Source organism: Periplaneta americana, chromosome 15, assembly GCF_040183065.1.
Source record: "Periplaneta americana isolate PAMFEO1 chromosome 15, P.americana_PAMFEO1_priV1, whole genome shotgun sequence".
Classification (NCBI taxonomy): Eukaryota; Metazoa; Arthropoda; class Insecta; order Blattodea; family Blattidae; genus Periplaneta; species Periplaneta americana.
This window is the reverse complement of record NC_091131.1, coordinates 184,566,299-184,586,986: the sequence shown is the minus strand read 5'-3', so window position 1 is coordinate 184,586,986 and position 20,688 is coordinate 184,566,299. Positions and strand designations below refer to the sequence as shown.

The 20,688-nt window shown below is 34.6% G+C and overlaps 1 protein-coding gene across 29 annotated transcripts in view; it reads left to right on the top strand.

Annotated features, from left to right (window-relative positions):
* LOC138715576 (uncharacterized) overlaps window positions 1–20,688 on the top strand; it is a 135,578-nt gene that overhangs the window by 17,478 nt on the left and 97,412 nt on the right. For 26 of the 29 annotated variants that reach the window (XR_011336493.1, XR_011336479.1, XR_011336490.1 and 23 more), the window contains one exon: window positions 2,220–2,506. The exons of the other annotated variants lie outside the window; for them this stretch is intronic. The gene's annotated coding sequence lies outside the window, so the exon portion shown is untranslated. The remainder of the gene's footprint in view (window positions 1–2,219; window positions 2,507–20,688) is intronic. 29 annotated transcript variants of the gene reach the window in all.

The window sequence follows — 20,688 nt, the reverse complement described above, 5'->3', positions numbered from 1 at the left end:
CTATTTGCGTAGGAAAGCTTGAAGCTTTGGAACTCCAAGTTTGTACCATGGTATGTTTGCAGCAACTATTGCCATGCACAAATTTTTATTAAATTCACTGGTACAAGAGAAGAATGTTTCAGTACCACTTGTGTAAGAAGAAATTGTTTCTTTTCGACGGAGCATGTTTTTTATTCCTCACATGAATTTCAATTTTTAAATGCTGTTCTAATTGTAACTTCATGGAGCACCCAATTCGTGTCACCAACTTTGCACAGTACGATTTTCGTAGTAAAGGAATCGTCAATTGAAATCCAATCTTTCAGCTTGGATGTGAATGGCAGTAGACTAGCTATTTGTATCACCTGATGTCAAAATAAGCTTAAGAAAATAGAAAAAACTGTTGCTTTCTTTTAGAGCAACTGATTGGAGATGTTTGTGCGAAATGGTCATATCCACAGGGTAACTTCAATTTTTCCTTCACCACGTTAGCAGTACAATGACCCACTCTTTGCAGTGGTATTTGTTCCTACTTTACCGTTACTTCTTAAGGGATATACACACTATTAGCATTGCAAACAAATGTCCATTTTTTCACAGAATGCGTTATTATTTTCAATTATTAAATTATATTTAAGCACTAGAGACGAAGAAATAAGCTTTATAAACAATTTTGAAACATATAACTTAAGAATTAAGTAGAGGGAAAATTGATGAAAAAAATGTGTATTCTTTCAAAATATGTAAAAATATGTAAAATATGCCAAAATATGTATTATGCACTAAAATGTGTAAAAATATGTAACTTAAAACTTTGGAATAATTATCTCTTTGATATGATTTGCCGACATTTTAGCTTCCCTTATAGCTACATATATAGGAACAAAATATGTAATTACATAAAATCCGGGCTCTACATATCAGTGATGAAGCTAAGGTATAAATACTGGGTACCGGTATCCTAAGCTGAAAAAATTTGCTTACTTTATATATTTTTATAAAGCAGAAGATTCTCGTATTTGCTATCATTTTTTTTTTTGTGACAGACCCCTCAAGAAGATGAGGACCACTCATTTTCATCCCCGAAAAGAATATAGATGTCGTTGTTGTTCCTGTAATAACTCCTATGTTCAAAATATAAAAGTTTTCAGTAGGAAGAAAAAACACATTTATTCATCCTATGGCAGCCGTACATAGCAGACTGTGAATTCATACATTTTCGAAACAAAGAAATATAATTGCATATAGGAGATTTTATTATTTGCTGTATCACTCTTTAAGTTATTGAATAGAGCGAAAACCTGAAAATCGATAAATATGTCACATAGGAGTTACTACAGGAACAACGACGATATGTCTCATAACATTCTGTTAGTGAAGGATATTTCTTACACCATGAAAATTCAAAATTTATACTTTGTTTTCCTCCATGTGCTTTTTTAATATGTAAATTTGTTGTCGATCTTCTGTCTTTGTAAGCACATTTTGTTTCATACTTCCAACTTGAAAACAGTTTCTCTTTTAATTCTACAAATAATGACTTCAGTGTGTCATTTTACACAAAATTAATATGCAATACACAACACATATTCACTTTTGATTAAACTAATACTCAAAATGCATATCACTCAGAGAACACCAATATGGTTGGTTGGTTGGTCGGTTGGTCGATTGCTTGGTAGCCAAAGTTCTGGTGTCATGGCAATGAAGCCATCAGCCATCTTGCAGTCCAGTATTTTTCCGTGATGTTGAGATGAACAGGCAAGGCTTCTCAATCTTCCAGGTGGTGCTTATCCATGATATCTCCAGCCGCAAAGGAAACATTATTAATAAAGCACCAACTTATCTTACAATTGAAAATTACAAATTTGAATATGTAAAAAAGTTTATATATTTTGGCTCCATAATCAATAATGGCAACGACACCAGTCTTGAAATTAAGAGAAGAATATCTGTAACAAATAAATGTTACTTTGGATTACTGAAATATATTAAATCGAAATTCTTAACCATCTCAACTAAAATAAGAATATATAAGACGCCTGATGTATGCCTCAGAAACTTGGACTATGAACAAACAGGACACCAGAAGACTTAGTATCTTCGAGAGGAAAATTCTGAGGGCAATTTATGGACCCGTCAAAATAAATAATGAATGGAGAATTAGATATAATAAAGAAATATACGATCTGTTTAAGGAGCCAGACATTATAACAGTTATTAAAATTGGTCGATTGCAGTGGGCTGGACACCTGGTAAGAATGGACAATACTAGACCTGCTAAAAGAGCCTTTACATCCAATCCTGGAGGAAGCAGATCCAAAGGAAGACCAAGGAGCAGATGGGAGGATAATGTATACGATGATGCCAACTTTATTGGTGCACGAATGTGGACAGTCAAGGCCAGAAGTAGAGACGGCTGGAATAAAATACTAAGGAAGGCTACGACTCTCAATGGGTTGTTGAGCCAATGATGATGATGACGACTTATCCATGATTACGTCCTTTCCACATAACACACAATTCGGTGAGCGGGAGATGCCGATTCTATATAAATGAGCTGCCAAACAATCATGCCTGGTCAGAAGGCTGTCACTGCTGAATTTCTTGGTTCTTCAGGGATGATGTTTAAATTTTGGAGGAGGGGTTCCCATGATTTATCTTTAGCCGATTCCTTTATTCTGTTCACAAATTGTTGTTTTTATTGAAATTTTTTTTTATTTAATGTGACAGAAATAAATTATTTTTGGTAATATGTTTTTGTATTAGTGTGCAGACTTTCGCAGCCAGTTGACCCACCAATTCATTATCTGTAATGCCGCAGTGTGCTGGAACCTATTGCAGAACTATTTTCTTGCCAGTTTTTGGAGCTGCTTGATCAGGGTGCAGCACTGAGAAGTTGTGTGGAGTCCTTCCTGACTTCTTTATAGAGAAAAAGTTATAAGTTCCTCCAGCTCCTGCGGCATCAAAATCGTTTTGTAAAGCTCCATCATTGTGAATGTGTAGCCAGGTTTCACAACGATATTTGCTATTAAATGTTTCTAATGTTAATTGTTGTGCTACATTTGGATTTGTATCGTTTTTAACAATTGTTTATTGTTGTTTATTGTTAGAAAATAACATGTACAAAAATACACTCTTAATTCTTCCCTGAAGGAGTAAAAAACTCGTGCTCAGGGAGTTATCTAAACATATACTTAACACAAACAAAGATTATTATTCGACGCAAAGTTGGTCAAGGAAAAAAAGATTATAGGCATAAATTAACTTTAAAAATACAATTTCAATTTTAACAATTAAAATCATACAAATACATACACATATTAAATCAACATATTATATTCTTTAAAAATTAAATCCCTAACACTACTTTTGAAATTACTGATACTAAAATTTTCCAAATTTGGGTATTTTTCAATTATTTTATTATATAACCTTGGACCAAAGTAGGTACCATGCCTAAGAGCTGTGCTTGTGAAACACTTTGGTCGTATAAAATCAGATCTTTTAGTTCCATATTTATGATGATACAATTTGAATTTATTACGATTTTTATGTATGAAGTTTAATAAGGCAATATAATAAATCTGTTTAATTTTCAAAACATTAAAATCAGTGAACAAAAGCTCGGATGAGTAATCAATTGGTTTATTAAGGCATATTTTAATTATTCTTTTCTGAATAAATATTAGATCTACTAGATCTACAGTGCAAGGCTCTGACAACATAAACATTGTTTTTATTAATAAATTAATTGATATCGTGCTTCCTGTGATAACACATATTATTAATTCTTCCATCATTACTTCTACCTACCCAAATCTTTGGAAAACAGCTTTAGTGCATCCAATACCTAAAGTAAACACACCTACATCTCCTAAAGACTATTGGCCAATCTGCATTCTTCCCGTTCTATCAAAGGCTCTTGAACGTATTCTCCATAAGTAATTAAACAAATATCTGATTGAATTAAATATTATCGACCCCTTCCAATCTGGATTCAGAAGTGGGGATAGCACTTCCACTGCTTTATTGAATTTAACTGAAGATATACGAGAGGCTATGGATAAACGACTAGCAACAATATTAATTTTATTGGATTATAGCAAAGCATTTGACTCTGTTGACATGGATCTACTATTAACTAAACTTCGAGTGTTAAATTTTTTTGACACCATTATCACCTGAATGCACTCCTACCTCACTGGCCGCCAGCAGCGTTTTGTCTTTAATAATCTGTTCTCCTCCTGGCAGACAGTAGAGTCAGGATTTTCCCAGGGTTCGGTATTAGGTCCATTGCTTTTTTGTCTCTATATTAACGATATCACCAAGTCATTTAAATATTGCAGATATTATATTTATGCAGATGACGTTCAATTATACATTTCCACCAGTCCTGACAGACTGTGACTGTATTAATAGACTCAATAAAGATCTCGAATTCGTTTCATCTTGGTCTCAACAATTCGGACTTAAATACAGATAAAATACAGATAAATCACAGGCTATCTTATTTTCGAATGAAAGATTAATCCCCGATATTAATAAGCTGAACCTTCCTCCTGTGACTCTGAATAAAGCAATCATTCCATTCAGTTCAACTGTAAAAAACCTGGGAGTTCATTTTGAATCTAATCTTACCTGGGACACGCATATCAAACACACATGCAAGAAAGTATTTTTCCACTCTTCACTCATTAAAAAGATTGTACCACTATCCAGCTAAATTAAAGCAGATGCTTGTACAGACTCTTATTATACCTCATTTCGATTATTGTGACGCTTTATTCAGTGATCTCAGGGTGGATTTATCCCAGAAACTGTAACGTGTTCATAATGCAAGTGTTCGTTTCATTTGTAATGCCCGCTACTACAATGTAGATTAGAAAAATATCTTATGATGAGTTGCCAGACCTAATGCGTTGCAAATATTTAATGGAATGTGTTCCACTGTATTTATTTTTATTTATTTATTTTTTTTGTTTCTTATTTTTATTATCTAATTCGTGTTTATTTATCACTTAACGGCAATATGTATCCCACTGTGTTGTTTTTTTATTATTAATCTTTTTTTTTTGTACATTTTATGCAATTGTCTGTTTCTGGTTTAATTATGTAAATCCTGCTTAATTGTAATCTAATACTAATATGTATACTAATGCGTTTATTTTTATTTTTACTGTGTACATTTTTTTATTGAATGATCGGCTTCTTTTTTTATGTGATTCGTATTTGATTCTAACAACATTAATATGTATTCCACTATGTTTATTTTTATTTTATGAGGTAAATTTTATGTAACTACCTCTTTTGATCTCATTATGTACCTAAATTTTATCAGTATGTAATTACTTAATTCTGATCCAGTTTTATGTTCAACTGTGGAAGCAAGTTTTAATCCTGGTTGAGTGTAAGAGAAGGCCTTACGGCCTTAACTCTGCCAGGTTAAATAAAGCCATTATTATTATTATTATTATTATTATTATTAGTGGAGAGAGATTAGAATTACAAGCATTTCCTCATCCTAAAATTCCATATTGGAGAATGGATTGAAATAAAGCTAAATAAATGAGACGTAAAATATTAACTGGTAAATATGACCGAAGTATAACAAAGATATAAATTGTTTTACGTAATCTATTGCATTAAATATGTAATATGTTTATTCCATCGTAAATGTTGGTCAACTGTAAAGCCTAAATACTTAACTTCTGAGGATTCGGTTAATATGGGACATTCACAATTTTGAGAAGAACAATCAGAATGATGAATTTTGAGCCTAAAAGAAGATTGAGGAGATTTAAGACAACTAGGCCTTAGTGAAAATGGAACAACAGCTGTTTTGGATGTGTTTAAGGAAAGAGCCTTTGGTCTTGGTTTGGTTCCAATAAGTTGTTTCCAGTTTGAATATTTATGTATTACAAAGGATTTTGTCGGATTTGTGACATTTCAATGTTAGTTTGGGGAATGAGATGCGTTTGTAATCTTTTAACTTTCTGCATAAATCCTTCTTGTGTGTTTAATTTAGTAGGCAAGATTTTGTATTTTCTCCAATAGTCTGCATTAGACAGTCTGATTAATTTCTCATACCGGATTTCTGCTTGTTCTTGAAACTCGTGTATCAGTGTTTTTTTTTTTTTTTTGAGTAAGTTGTCTCATTGGATCTATTGGTGTGGATTTCACTGCACCTGTAATTAAACGTAGTGCTTGGTTTCCAAATTTTTCTATTTTATTTCATTGTTGTGGTGTGCATGTGATGAGTGTTTCATTACAATATTTGAGGATAGGTTTCATGTACATATATGCAGGGCCGCCAACAGGATTTATGGGCCCCTGTGCAATATTGTGCTCGGGCCCCATTGAAAAAAAAAGTTAAAAATTACAAGTTACCAATTATTCTGACCATAATAATTATTTGCAAAATAAATAAAAGATAACCCCATACACAGATACAAATCTAAAAATATAGCCTACACTTTTATTACATTGAAAACTTTTAGCGAAACTTCACATTAGCACAATATATTACATTCATCACACTTCTTCTTCAGTAGGGCCTACATACAAGGCGCATCCATAAAGTAACTTTCCCACTCATCCCACAGCTAGCAAACCATATGTTGCGCGAAGCGACTGCGTGTACATGATAGAGTAATGTCCTGGCATGGCGCATGTGCTAGCGGAACTTCCCGAGTGCTCTCAGTAGCTTTGTTGCATTGATTGAAGATGGATGTTCCTATTCGAGCTCCCGCCAAGTGTGAAATGCGGTCAGTGATAAAGATTTTGAATGCACAGGACATAGCGCCAATTGAAATTGATCATCAGCTGTGCCAGGTCTATGGGCCTAACGTCATGAGCAAGCAGATGGTGCGTTGCTCCACAAGGTCGTCTGTGATGATGGTTGGCCTCCTACTGCGCTCCTCGTCATGCATATTTTTGCGTCCTGCTGAAAATTGTCTACAACAGTAACTCACCATCTGCTTGCCCATAGACCATAGACGATCGCTCTTCAGACTAAGAAGGCCAAGGTTACTCAGTCTTTCCCGACACATTGTTTCATTTCCTTCATTTTATTTGAAGTTGGTGTGAAATTGAGCGTTGCTAGTGAAGGTGCAGAAAATAAACCAATCTCAAGCCCGTCTGTTCAGGTTGTCAAAAATGAAGACAGTTCATACTTAGAAGAGAATACTGATGATTGTGGCTGTCTAGAAAAAATTCTGATAACAGTAGTATTGAATCAGAACAAGCAAACAATAGTAAAAATGATGTGTTAATATGTGCAAGTGAAATAAATTTACCCACACCAGTTCCTAACTCTGAGTCATGGCAAGTAACATGCGACCTTGGAAAAGTAAAAAGTGGCAGGCAAATTGTAAGTGTCATTGAATGCGTTGTTCGAAAAAGTATCCCCCACCTGCCTAATAACCTTCCAAGAGACGGAACAAGAGCCTTTCCAGTATTATTTTCAAAACCCAAGAATGAAGAATGTGTTGCCAGAGACTGACTAGTGTGGAGTGAAACAAATCAGTCACTGTACTGTTGTCTCTGATTTGTTTCACTGTACACTAGGCAATCTCTGGGAACACATTCTCCATTGTTGAGTTTTGAAAATACTGTAATACTGTTTTTGGAAAGGCTCTTGTTTTCGAACAACACATTCAATGACACAATTTGTCTGCTACTTTTTAGTTTTACAAGGAGGTAAATTTCACACCAACTTCAAACAAAGTTCTACTCCCTTCCTTAATATGTTTCAATTTTTCTGTCTCTCCTTGCACTTCTCAACTCACGACTTATGCTTCTATTTGTCCATTGTCCACTCGTAACACTAATGAACAGAATTTACTAGACAAATGACAACGAAAAGACGAAAGATTCGTCACGAAACATACTATGTAGCCCCTACTGAAAAGGAAACGTAATCCTCCAGCTTGGATTTGGGAGAGTCCACTAAGAGGACAAGCTAATTGAACGTTTTCGGTACAAGTGACGGGAACATATTTCAGGCAAATGCCGGAGCCGTCAAGTGTCGTGTCGATGATTGCTAACGTGGGAAATCTATATTCTATTATATAAAAGTTAAACATTCACATAATGAAGTGGTAATTTGTATTAATTCTACTATTGTTGGTTAATATGCCACATTCATGTAACAAATGTTCTTACAAAATTTTTTAGTACCGGTATGTATCTGTGAATAACTATTTGTGATAATAAAAAGTAACCAGACTCACTTAATCTGACGGGCCCTTACTGCTCACGGGCCCATATGCACTTGCCCCCTTTGCCCCCCCCTTCTCGGCGGCCTATATGTGGAATTTAGTGTACGTCTCTGGCTTCCCCATTTGCAGCCAGCTGATCTTTTTAACAGATTTAATCTCTTTTGGGCTTTTTCTATTACAGTACAGGTATTAATATGATCTTTCCAAGATAATTTGTTACTGGTACAGTATCAAATATGACTCCTAGATATTGTGAATTGATTGCTCTTTGTAAGGGAAGTCCATTAAGCTTGATGTTTATGTTAACTGGTTTAGTGACATTTGTGAATATTTTATATTTAGTTTTGTCTGGATTTACTTGCATTAGGTTAGTAGAGCGCCAATATTCCAAATTAGTCATAGCTGTGTTAATTTGGGTTTCCAATGACTTGAGCTTATTCTTTGGTTTTGAAACCCAGATGACGAGGTCATCAGCAAATAATGCAAACTTTACTTCTTTGCCAAAAATTTGGGAAGATCGTTGATAAATATATTAAATAATGTTGTACTCAACACTGCTCCTTGAAGTACACGCATAGCTGTTTGTTTGTATTTTGAAAAATATGACTGATATTTAACTATGCTGAATCGCTGTATGATAAAGTCTTGTATTGTAACTAACAGAGCATATTACCTGTGGTCTTTTGTCCTTGTTATGGGAATTTTTCAATCTTGTCATCTAATTTTACAATTATTTACCCTATTAACATAATATATTCCATTTTCACTGAACCAACGTGTATTATACCGGTAGACTGTATTCACTTATTTCCATATATATAACTTACAGAGAGTTCTTATACAGCAGTCCTAGGTAGTAATGTTTCAACGGCTTAATGACAGTAGTGCAGAGCACCTGTCCTGAGGAAGCTAAGCAGTAAGGAGTGGAGTGGGACTGGTCAATGTAGAGAAGTATGCACAGACTTGTCAGACACCTGACCGCTTGCCATCCTACAACAGATTTGTTGGAGGTTGGAGTGGGACTGGTCTGCATGGGAACTCTCTGTAGGCATATACATTTCTTTATAGGCCCTACTACTTACAAACGGTCAAATACACTAAAATAATATTATTCTATCTACAACACGTACCAACAGACGAAAGTTTTGTAAACGTACCAGTGACAGATCACACACCATCGAACTCAAACCCCAATATGTTTTCCTCCATTGCTGGACAGCACAGAATTATCTTGAATAATTTCGAGGAAAAATTGTTCCGGGGCCGGGTATCGAACCCGGGACCTTTGGTTAAACGTACCAACGCTCTGCCACTGAGCTACCCGGGAACTCTACCCGACACTGATCCAATTTTTCCCTCTATATCCACAGACCTGGACAAAATTCCGGCACATCCGGCGACTCTGATATAACCTCTGCAGTTGCGAGCGTCGTTAAATAAAACATAACATTTTTCCACAGACCTCAAAGTGGGCTGACAACAGTCAAGCAACCAACATTTGAGTGCACTTTGAGAGCCCACTTTGAGGTCTGTGGATATAGAGGGAAAAATTGGATCGGTGTCGGGTAGAGTTCCCGGGTAGCTTATTGGGAGAGCGTTGGTATGTTTAACCAAAGGTCCCGGGTATGATACCCGGCCCTGGAACAATTTTTCCTCGAAATTATTCAAATTAACTTTACAGGGAGTTATTCCTGAAAGCTTAATTTGCAGAATTATCTTGTTATGTAGGATTACCATATATTTTTGGTTGAAACCCACAATACATTCATTATCGACTTGTTATACGGTACTGCTGAAATTCTGTTCTAGGCTATATATTTTTTAATGCTCATACTGATTCTCCTAATATTACAAAAGTAACTTAAAATTATTTTAGGGGGAACTTCCAGCTTGACTGATACAAAGAACAGTTATATTTTATTTTGTCCGAAATCTGGAGTATAGAATTTTCCCTTTTTGTCTGTGAAAGAATTTGATAAATTCCTAAATTAGTTTCCGAGCTATGGACCAAAATATGCACCAAGAGAGTTTTAGTCAACACCGCCTGTCTGTAAGTTTGTTGCTTGTTCTCTGAAAGTTAAAATTTTTTAACATTTTCAAACCATTTCCCTCATAACGAAGAAAATATTAAAGATAATTGCATGAAATTTTTCGTGGTTATTATATATATATATATATATATATATATATATATATATATATATCATGATCCACAATGTGAATTAATATCTTTATCTTATTACTAATAGAAGAAATAAAAAAAAATATATATTTGAATGAAAATTTTCAGGAAAATTAAAAAAAAAAATACTACTAACACTACAAATAATTTGATGATATTAATTAACACTGCTGCCACAACCTACTAGAACAGGATGGACAAAAGAGTTTTAAAATATTTTTAAAATTGTGGGAGCTAAGGGGGAAATGGTGTTTGGTTGTACAAAAAAGATTACAAAATTTCGAAATTTTAAGATATGGTAGAAATTTTTTTTTTTTTTCAAGTAGTGGTTCTTGTGAATGAAGATGTGAATAAAAACCTTGTAAATTTTCAACTTATTTCATTAAGGGATACATCAATCAATATTCTTAATGTATCCAGCTGTTTGCTGACAACATAAAGTCCACTATAGTCCACTGCAGTCTATTCAGTTTTTGTTTTTCCCGAGAAATGAGGGGTATTTTGATTGGTGTTCATTATAGATCCCTGTTGCTAGTAGCCACATGTGGGGTGTAGTCAATATATACTGCAGGGTTGTGTCTTCTGCAACTGGTACTGATAATTTTAATTTACTTCTTTTGTGGTTTATGGATGGACAGTATAGAAGAATGTGTTCCAGATCTTCATCATGATTATTACACCACAGACAAGTAGGATTATCAGAAATGTGAAATCGGTGTAGGTACAATTGAGTGACAATGTGACCTGTTCTGGCTCTTGTTAAAAATGTTTGAACATGTCTGGGCAAGTTTTTGTACATTTCCAGGTCATTTGGTTTCTTTTGTACAGACTGTAAAATTTTTCCTTTGTCAGAAGAGAGCCAATTGTTGATCCATAGGTTTGTAAAATGAGACTTTACTGAAGCAAAGAACCATATAATGAGACAAAGAGGCATATATAATACCAATAGAATTGAAGTATGGTGTCAGTCCAATGCAGAAGCAAAATCCATTCTCTGTAATATAAAAAATGAGACTAAAATGAATAAATTCATTAAGGGATACATGAGAAAATTAAAAAAACAAAAAAAAAAAACAAAACAAAAAGTTTACTGGTACAACTCTCTCAAAAGATTTGACAATCTCGCAACTGTTGAGATTTAAAACGCAGGTACTAGTTTCTGGTCAGGCATAAAGTCCACTTGCAAAACATTTCTCTCTGTCAATCGTTTGTTCACCAATAGGTGCTTGTAGTGAATCTCTTTGCGTTCCTGTAGGGAAGTTTTATGTATAGATATTCAGTGATAGCATTTATAAGTGTGTGCATGTATCATTATGAATATTATTGATTAAGATAATTTGAATTACTAATGTAATCATAATTTATTTTTATCTGAAGGGAATATTGATAATGTGACATAATTAGGAATATTAAATCCAGACGTTTGAGGTGAGCAGGGCATGTAGCACGTATGAGCGAACCCAGAAATGCATATAGAGTGTTAGTTGGGAGACTGGAGAGAGAAAGATCTTTGGGGAGACCGAGACGTAGATGGGAGGATAATATAAAAATGGATTTTAGGGAGTTGGGATATGATGGTAGAGACTGGATTAATCTTGTTCAGGATAGGGACCGATGTCGGGCTTATGTGAGTGTGGCAATGAACCTCCAGGTTCCTTAAAAGCCATTTGTAAGTAAGTTGTTGTTTTCTCATGCCAGGTGTTTGACAATAAAGTCATTTAACCTCTTGCACTCCAATATTTTTCAAAGATATTGTCATGGTCAGCCACTGAAGCACAGATTTTGAGGTGTTCAGAATCCATTTCTTGATTTGAATTGCACAATGAGCAGTTAGGGGATTGACATAGTCCAATTCTATGCAGGTGCTTGGCCAAACAGTCATGACCTGTTGCCAATCTAAATGCAATTACAGACGATTTGCGCGGTAAATTGGGAATTAACTGTGGATTATGATGCAGAGAGTTCCATTTTTTCCCTTGAGATTGTGTTATCAAATTTTGTTTGTTGAAGTCTAATTTTTATGAAACTAAAAAGTAAGTGATGACAGAAATCTGACAACTCAACAAATTTTTTTGAAATATGAACAACTGCAGTATGTTCTTTTTTGTTCATGGCTTTTTTAACACTCTAACTGAAATAAACAACTTGTTCGTTAGGTGAGTGCAGTGGTGATGTTCGGCCGGCTCGCACCAGTATTGATGAACCAGTTGTTAAAATATTTCTAGGTAATATTTGCAATTACCATGGGCATATACTGTATATGTTTAACATACATGAGAGAACTGATTGTTAAACTTTTTGAATATCACCACTGGGTGAGTGGTATTGTATAAAGCTAGACTGCTGTTTTGAAAACAAGTTGCTGGATTCAAGGAACCAATTGAGACGTGCAGCAATCATTCTTTCCATATTTTCCATATCTGACTTGTCAGAGAAATAGGTCTGTAGTTATTAATATTAGATGAAGTCTTACCTTTCTTCAAAATGGGTATAATACTGGTAATGCTTTTTTCCAGTTAGCAGGTACTGTAAAAAGTTCAGCATGGTTTTTTAGACTTGTCTCCAAGGTTCTTGATAAATTCTGAATGAATTAAATCTGGACCAAGGACTTCATTGGATTTAAAGAGTCCCAATAGCTGCATCTAGTTCATGGATTGTGAAACTATCAACAAACACTTCTCTTGTATTTCATGTAAAAACACTTCTTTTGTTCACCTTCATATTTTTTCATGTTTTTTTCTAACTTTTTGTGAGTTGTTGTGATCCTATGTATTATTGTAGGTATATGTAAGGCATTTGCAATAACCTGGGGGTCTGTTAGTTGTGTATTTTTGTAAATTATAAGTGAATTACTTGGTGGATTACTCTTTGTGATATTAGATATATATTTGGGTAAGCTTTTATACCATCTTTTCTATAGTCCATTTTAGAGATGAAATTGTTAAAACTTTGCCTTTTGGCTGAGAGTACTTCTTTCTTAAATTTGGCCACTTTACAAGCTTCCAGTCTATAAAATTGTCTCTATTACTGTTCTCTTCTGCTTGTTTTCTGGCTGTATCACGAGCTAATTTTAATGTCATTGATTCTGGTTCACGTTGACACTTTGTTTAAAAAACTTAAAATTGTTTAACGACACATTAAAAGTGTTAAAATTTTTAAAAAAAGGTTATGTACCTTAGACAGACGGCCCGTTTCGACGCCGGTTCTGTGTCATCTTCAGTGTCCTACGAACTACTGATGTTCCTGTTGATCTTGCATACTGCCATTTGCATTCGTCAGTTGCAGGGGTGGGGGTGTGTTGCTCCTATGGTGGGGGGTGTTTGTTTGCGTGCTGTGTATCATGACATCGAATTATGTGTGGGTATTAAACTGTAATTGTGTATTAAGTACCTTATATGTTGTGGGTGTGTTATTGTATGTTTGTATATTTCGTATTGTTCTAAGATGTTTAACTGTGGACTTTTTGGTGTGATGTGTAGAATTTCCATATCTGTTTCTATATTATTGTAGTCATGATTATTGTTGATAATGTGTTCTGCGTAATTTGATGTGATGTGTGGTTTGGTTATAGCTTTAATGTGTTCTTTATACCTTGTTTGAATGTTTCTTCCTGTCTCCTATGAAAAAATGTGGGCATTTTAGTTTGTAAACCCCAGATGAATTGTATTTATTTGAATGTTTAATGTGATTATTTCGATATTTCTGTGTTGTGTTATTTGTTTTGTATGCTATCTTGCATTTTAGTTTTCTGAATGAAGTTGCAATTTTGTGAGTATTGGTATTGTGATATGTTAATGTTATGTATTTATTCTCGCGTGGTGTTTGTGTTGGTATGTTCTGTTTTTGTTTTGCCTTTCTTATTAGTGTGTCTATCATGTTAGAGTTATATCCATTGTCTTGTGCTATATATTTTATTGTGTTTATTTCTTCAGTATAGTTGTCATTGTTCATTGGTATGGTAATTAATCTGTATGTCATTGTACGGAAAGCTGCATGTTTATATTGTACGGGATGGTTTGATGAATTGTGTAGTGTGTTGTAGTTGTGGTGGGCTTCCTGTATATTTTGAATTCGTGTCTGTTATTTGTTTTGGTTATGGTGATGTCTAAGAAATTTATAGCTTGGTTATGTTCTGTTTCTATCGCATACTTTAATTTGGGATATATTTTGTTGAGTTATTGATGTAGGTTCTCTAATTGTATTTTGTTTCCATTATATAGGACTATTACGGTATGTCATCTACATATCGATGCCAGTACATTATTCTCTCTGCATGTTTGTTGTTGTCAGTGTTTAATATGTGTGTTTGTTCTATATTATGAATGAAGATTTCATCTAATATACTTGATATAGGTGAACTCATTGGTAATCCTTCAGTTCGTGTATAATATTTATTGTTATGTGTGAAATAATTTTGTTTTGTAATAATCTTTTTTTTTTTAATGTTTCTAAATCTTTTGCCCAGAAAGGTTTGTAGCTTGGGATCTTTCCTCGGGGCACCCATTTCTTTGCTCCTTTTAGTACCGGTATTATAGTTGCACAAATTATATTGTTACATTTTTCTGGGGATTCGTTCATATTAATGGAGAGGTTATTTTCTAGGTCTTCTCTGAATGTAGTCCAATTGGATTTTTTAAAATTCCAAGAACATCTGTTATACGATTTGTTTGTAGGTTTCTGATGGTAGTAAAATAGAAGTAACAATGATTCTGTGGCCAAGTCCAGGGTCTTCCAAAACTTTCCTGCTTGCCTTGTTATATATGTCTGAAGATATTAGAGTTAAATCTGGATTAGATGTTTCATGGGAATGAAGAAATGTTGGAGGATCTTCTGGGTTGAATAATAATTGGATTGATTGGGTGTTAAGAAAATCTTCTATTGAATGACCAACAGAATTGATGCCTAAATATCCCCATTCTTTAGAATGACCACTGAAGTCTCCAATTATGAGAGTCTTTGGTGTAACTACTATATTGTCCAAATTGGGTTTGTTATTAGGGGGTTATATATGCTATACATTTTGAAGTGTTATTTATCCAAAGTTCTATTTTACAAATTTCAGATTTGTGAATAATTTCAAGGGAAAAATTGTTCCTGCGCCGGGTATCGATCTGGGACCCTTTGCTTAGCGCATGAATGCTCTACCGATTGAGCTACCCCAGGAACTATACAAGACACCGTCACAATTCTTCCCTTTATATCCACACAACTCAAATGGGCTGACAAGACGCCAGAAACCCAACTTTGAGTGCACACAAATCTGTGTGACTTAAATTGTGGCTTTTTGTTAACGTACCTACAGTAAAGAATATATTAGGCCTGCTTCACAGGGAGCTTCTACCTGAAAGCCAGATTTGCATAATATATTCGTTACTTCAGATTTGTCTTCCTCAGTCATTTTTTTAATAATGTTGAAGGTTAGGCCTAAAGTTATTCCTCTTTTGATGCCAACTAATATGCCACTAGCTCTTTGTTTTGCTTTAGGTTGTGGAAGTGTCATTTGCAGAATTTGTATAACACATGAGGTCCATAAATTCACACCCTTCCAATTATTGCATTTATACCAGTAACAATAGAGTTATGAATTCCTAACAGTGAGTAGTTTCAATACTAATGTAGTAAACGTCACAAGAATTATTTCCTTGATGTGAAATATTTCATTAGAATAAAATAAAATTCTCATAGTAACAGCTAAAATGCTAGTTAAGTATTTAAAATGGAGCACGATTATGTACAGATAAAGCACTGTTTAATAATGTAATTGAGAAAAAAATTAAAGAAACATTTGATCCATGTTGAATCTTTCATACACTACTTTTAACACTTGAATATAAATAATTGATTAAATCATCAAACGCAGCCACACAACAGACAGCGAAGTTTGAGATGACGCCGAGATCTAGTAGGCTCTGAGGATGATGTGAAGAAGCACCGAAACAGCTGTAAGCCGCACATGCTTACACAATTAACATGAGTAAGATCGGCATTTAATCAATTATAAACATTTAATATTATCAAAACTTCTTCATTTATGTCCTTTATATTTCCTTATACAGTGAAACCTCTCCTTACGGACGCCTCCAAGTTAGGACACTCCTCATATACGGACAGATTTTTATGTCCCAACTGAAATAATATAGAAATAATGATCAGTTTAACTCTCTTTTACGGACACTCTCAGACACGGACACGGACAGCTGTTTCACAGTCCTAAAGCTTGCTTTACCTCCTGACTGCAGACAGATCTTGGATTTCAAAATCTAATGTGTTACAAAAATGGAAAATTTAGTTTTGAGAACTGTACAGAAATTCCTTACCATGAAAGAAGACAATAAGGGTCTCGTAGGCTACCACTAGCCCAACCGGCTACCCCTTGTTGCCTGGAAATGGGTGGATAAACAAAGTCATAAAATTTAACCTGTCTGATGGGTCCAAGGTGAAATTGTATTCGACACACAATAGGGCTAGTAGGATTATTTTCTTCACTTCAATCAGTTGTTCTGTTTCGAGAGACATGGCACCTGAACGTAATGGTTAAGTTGAAAACAGTAAATTACAGTACTGCATAACTGTAGACCTAGAATAAAATTGCATGGCATAGTACTGTATTTTCCTTTTTCAGTCTTATCTGCTATAGTTCAAAGTTGCAAAGAATTTACTGTAGTATACTATATTTAGAATTAAACTACAGTAATACATTTTATTTAAAGCATGAAGAAATACATACTGTAATGTATAAGTTATTATAAATTTACTGTTACATTGGGGAGCCTCCCTCCCAATAAAGGACACCTCCCAGATGCGGACAGATTGTTACGTCTCTTCGATGTCTGTAAATGAGAGGTTTCACTGTATATGATTGCATAATTACTCTAATCCAGTAAATCAGTCACCTCTGTTACACCATTCTGTTCCTATGGGTACACAGTTGAAAAATAAATCCCACAGATGTCAGCACAAGCCAAGATGATGCACAAAAACCATCTTGATTAGTACAATCAAGCTATGTTCACCCATTTTGATTTGGCGAGTTTGTGTGTCATACTCTTGCTTTGTGTTTTAGTCTAAACATGCATTTTTACTATGTCAGATCTGTTAGTGTTGTGTTTTCCACAAATAACAAGATATAAAGTCAAGATCAAGAGGACATAATAGTACACGTGTGCAGTACCTAAGTTGCTATTTTGGAGATTTTAAGCAAAAAAAAAAAAAAAAGGTTCACACATGCTTATGTTTGCTTTGTCATGTCTGTTACCTGTCAGATCTCTTACTCCATGTCATGTCTGTTACATCATTCAAAACAGAGCCTTAATTATTTCTAATTGTCTATCTTTAAAGAAACTAAAGCTCAAATATCTTCGCCTTAAAGGCAATCTACTATGATAATTGTTACTGAAAGAATGGTTTCTGTTAGTTACTGAACAAGTTATTATTTTATATTAGGTAAAAGATTTGATATTAAGATATTTAATATACTAATTGTTCATTTTTGATCTGAAGTTAGTTCTGTTACTATTCTAAGAACTATGCATTGTTTAAATAATTACTGATATAAAAATAAAGGAATTCTATTTCTATAAAGATCCATTGTCTTGTCCTGTAACACACCTGACATTTCGTCGTGCCATCAAAGATTCATTGATACTTGTAGAGAATGCTGTAAAGCAAGGTGAGTGTACCCATACAGTGGCTGATTACTATGACAGAGACATTGCACTATATTAATACATGCAGAATATGCACTAAATAATACTTTAATTCTGACGTTCTCAATCGTCCATTTGTCATACAAATTTTGCAAATGACCCAGAAATGTATTGTAGTTCTTGAAAACAAAGAACTGTAATTGTTCACCTGTAACATTGGCTTCCATTATTGCAAACATATCAATGTCTTTATCTGTTCTAATTTTATGTATTTCAGTATTCTTGGCTTGATTAAGGCCTCCAGCATTCCACTGTAAGACTTCAGCTGAGGTAGAATTATATTGTGTTTTGTCTTGTTATGTGATGCTAAAATAGTCCCTGTCTGGAGATCCGAATGAGGGGACTTTTTTACCTGCGGAATATTTTACTTTGGATTGTATTTGTCATTTGAGCATATTGGATGGTCGTTTTTTTCTATGTTCATTAAACATAATTCAGGGGGCACCACGAGAAGGCGACCATCATCACCCCCAGAACACCAATATAGCGCGACATATTATTGTGGTGGAAGGCTAGACTTGTTTCATACTGAGATGCCACAAGTCTCGCACCAAACTCTGCATCCTGGAATGACTGTCAACAGTGAAGGATGTGAGTGAAAACCAAGTGTTACGATACATCATTATTGCAAACCTATAGATCTATTGTTACTAGGTATAATAACTCAATTTTTTTGGGTCTGCTAAGCCTCAAAATCTATTAATTTGAGAAAAAATCGTTCCGGCTCCTGGAATCGAACCCGGAACCTCTCAGCTGTGCGCGCTGAATGCTCTTTCCATCTGACCCACACCGGGACATGATCCATGGTGCCGGCCGAACTCCTCTCATTGTATTATCAATAGCCTACTACCTGCATTTAAGACATTCAAGCCATGTATTCAGGAGCGCATATTTAAATGACTTCATGGTCATTTTCAACAACAGTTCATGAGTTACTGTTAACATTGATATATACATATATATTCTTATATGATGTCTCGCCATCCTCATTGAATAATCAATGGCTATAAATAGCCATACTGCAAATATCTATTAATATGAGAAAAATTCGTTCCAGCACCTGGAATCGATTCATTGATTATAAAATGAGGATGGTGAGACCTCATATAAGAATATATATGTACCGGTAGGCTATATGCGCCTCAAAAGCCTCTTAAGAGCTTAGTCACTGACAGATATTCCCCTCAGAATTTGTCATTTGAGCTCAGCACGTGGAACGGCCAGGCGCTACATGCCCAGCAGAGTAGGCGAACTGTCTGGTCTTGCCTAGGCTATCTGCCCTGATCATGGAACCTGTAGTTTCGAAATGTTAGCTCCAGGACATAGTGACATATCCAAATCACATTCACCGTGAAAACATAAAAAAACACTTATAATTTAGGGTTATATAGAAGGTCTAACTCCAAACTTGTTAGCAGAATTTTTGTAATGTGACGTTGTTTATGCATTACCAAGTAGAGACAAATGATACTTTGGGGAAATTGCATTAATGCAATCTAAAGCATAAATGAATTCAGAACTGTGTTTTGTACATGTCGAAATGGAAATTAAATAAAACTTGATTTAATGTAACATAGTAGCAGCAGCAGTATCTATTGCCCAGGCACTTGGAAGTTCTCCATTCGCCTTCTAGCTTTGTAGTATAATTTAGAGTCCGAATCCAAAACATCTGATGCCAAAGCTGGACATTTTCGTAAATGTTCTTGATTCATCAAAGAGTCTTCTAGGTTACACAGGATGCATTTTGGTGAACCAAAAATTTCAATTTTAAACAGGGTGGTGACCAGTTAGCATCCGAAATTTTGCTACTGAATCATGTCGAGAAGAATCAGATACCTTATATATTCTTTTTCAGTAAGTAATACTGACCAAGATTTATTATTACTGTTTTCTTAAAATTTCTTCAGAATTTTCATTTGAAATTTAATTTTAATGTAACATAACATGACTTAAAATACAGATTAGCCCAAAAAAAGTATACACTGTTTGTTTATAAATAACTTTAGAACAAATTCAGATAAAATTCTCATTTTCGGGGAAATTGTAGCTTAATGGATAGGTCGAAGAGGTGCTGTCGAGTACCCAGCACAGTCCCCAGACCTAACACCAATTTCTACATATGGGGGACTCTAAAGGATGTTGTTTATTGGGAAACTCCAGGTACACTGGATGTGCTACGAGAACAAATCAAAATTTAACGTCATGTGCAGCTATGACACTGGACATATTACAGAACTTAGTTTGTGGAGCAGTTCGGCGGCATCAATAGTGTTTGGATGCTGTTGGTGGTCACTTTGAACAATTTCATGAAAAACGAGAATTTTTTCTCAATTTGTTTCACTGTTTTAGGACCCCATCTTCTTTCATTCAGAGCAGAACTAAGTACAGATCTAATACTTTTCTTCTTAGGCATAATTTACAACTTATCCAACTAAATATAACAACTATAAATAAACTGAACACTACAACTATACTTATTTCACTATTTTTAGGTCTATGTAAATGTTTCTGTGTAAATGGAACACTCAACAAACGAATATAAACCCACAACACAAAACTAAACACTCAACTAACGATTATAAATGCACAAAAACAAACC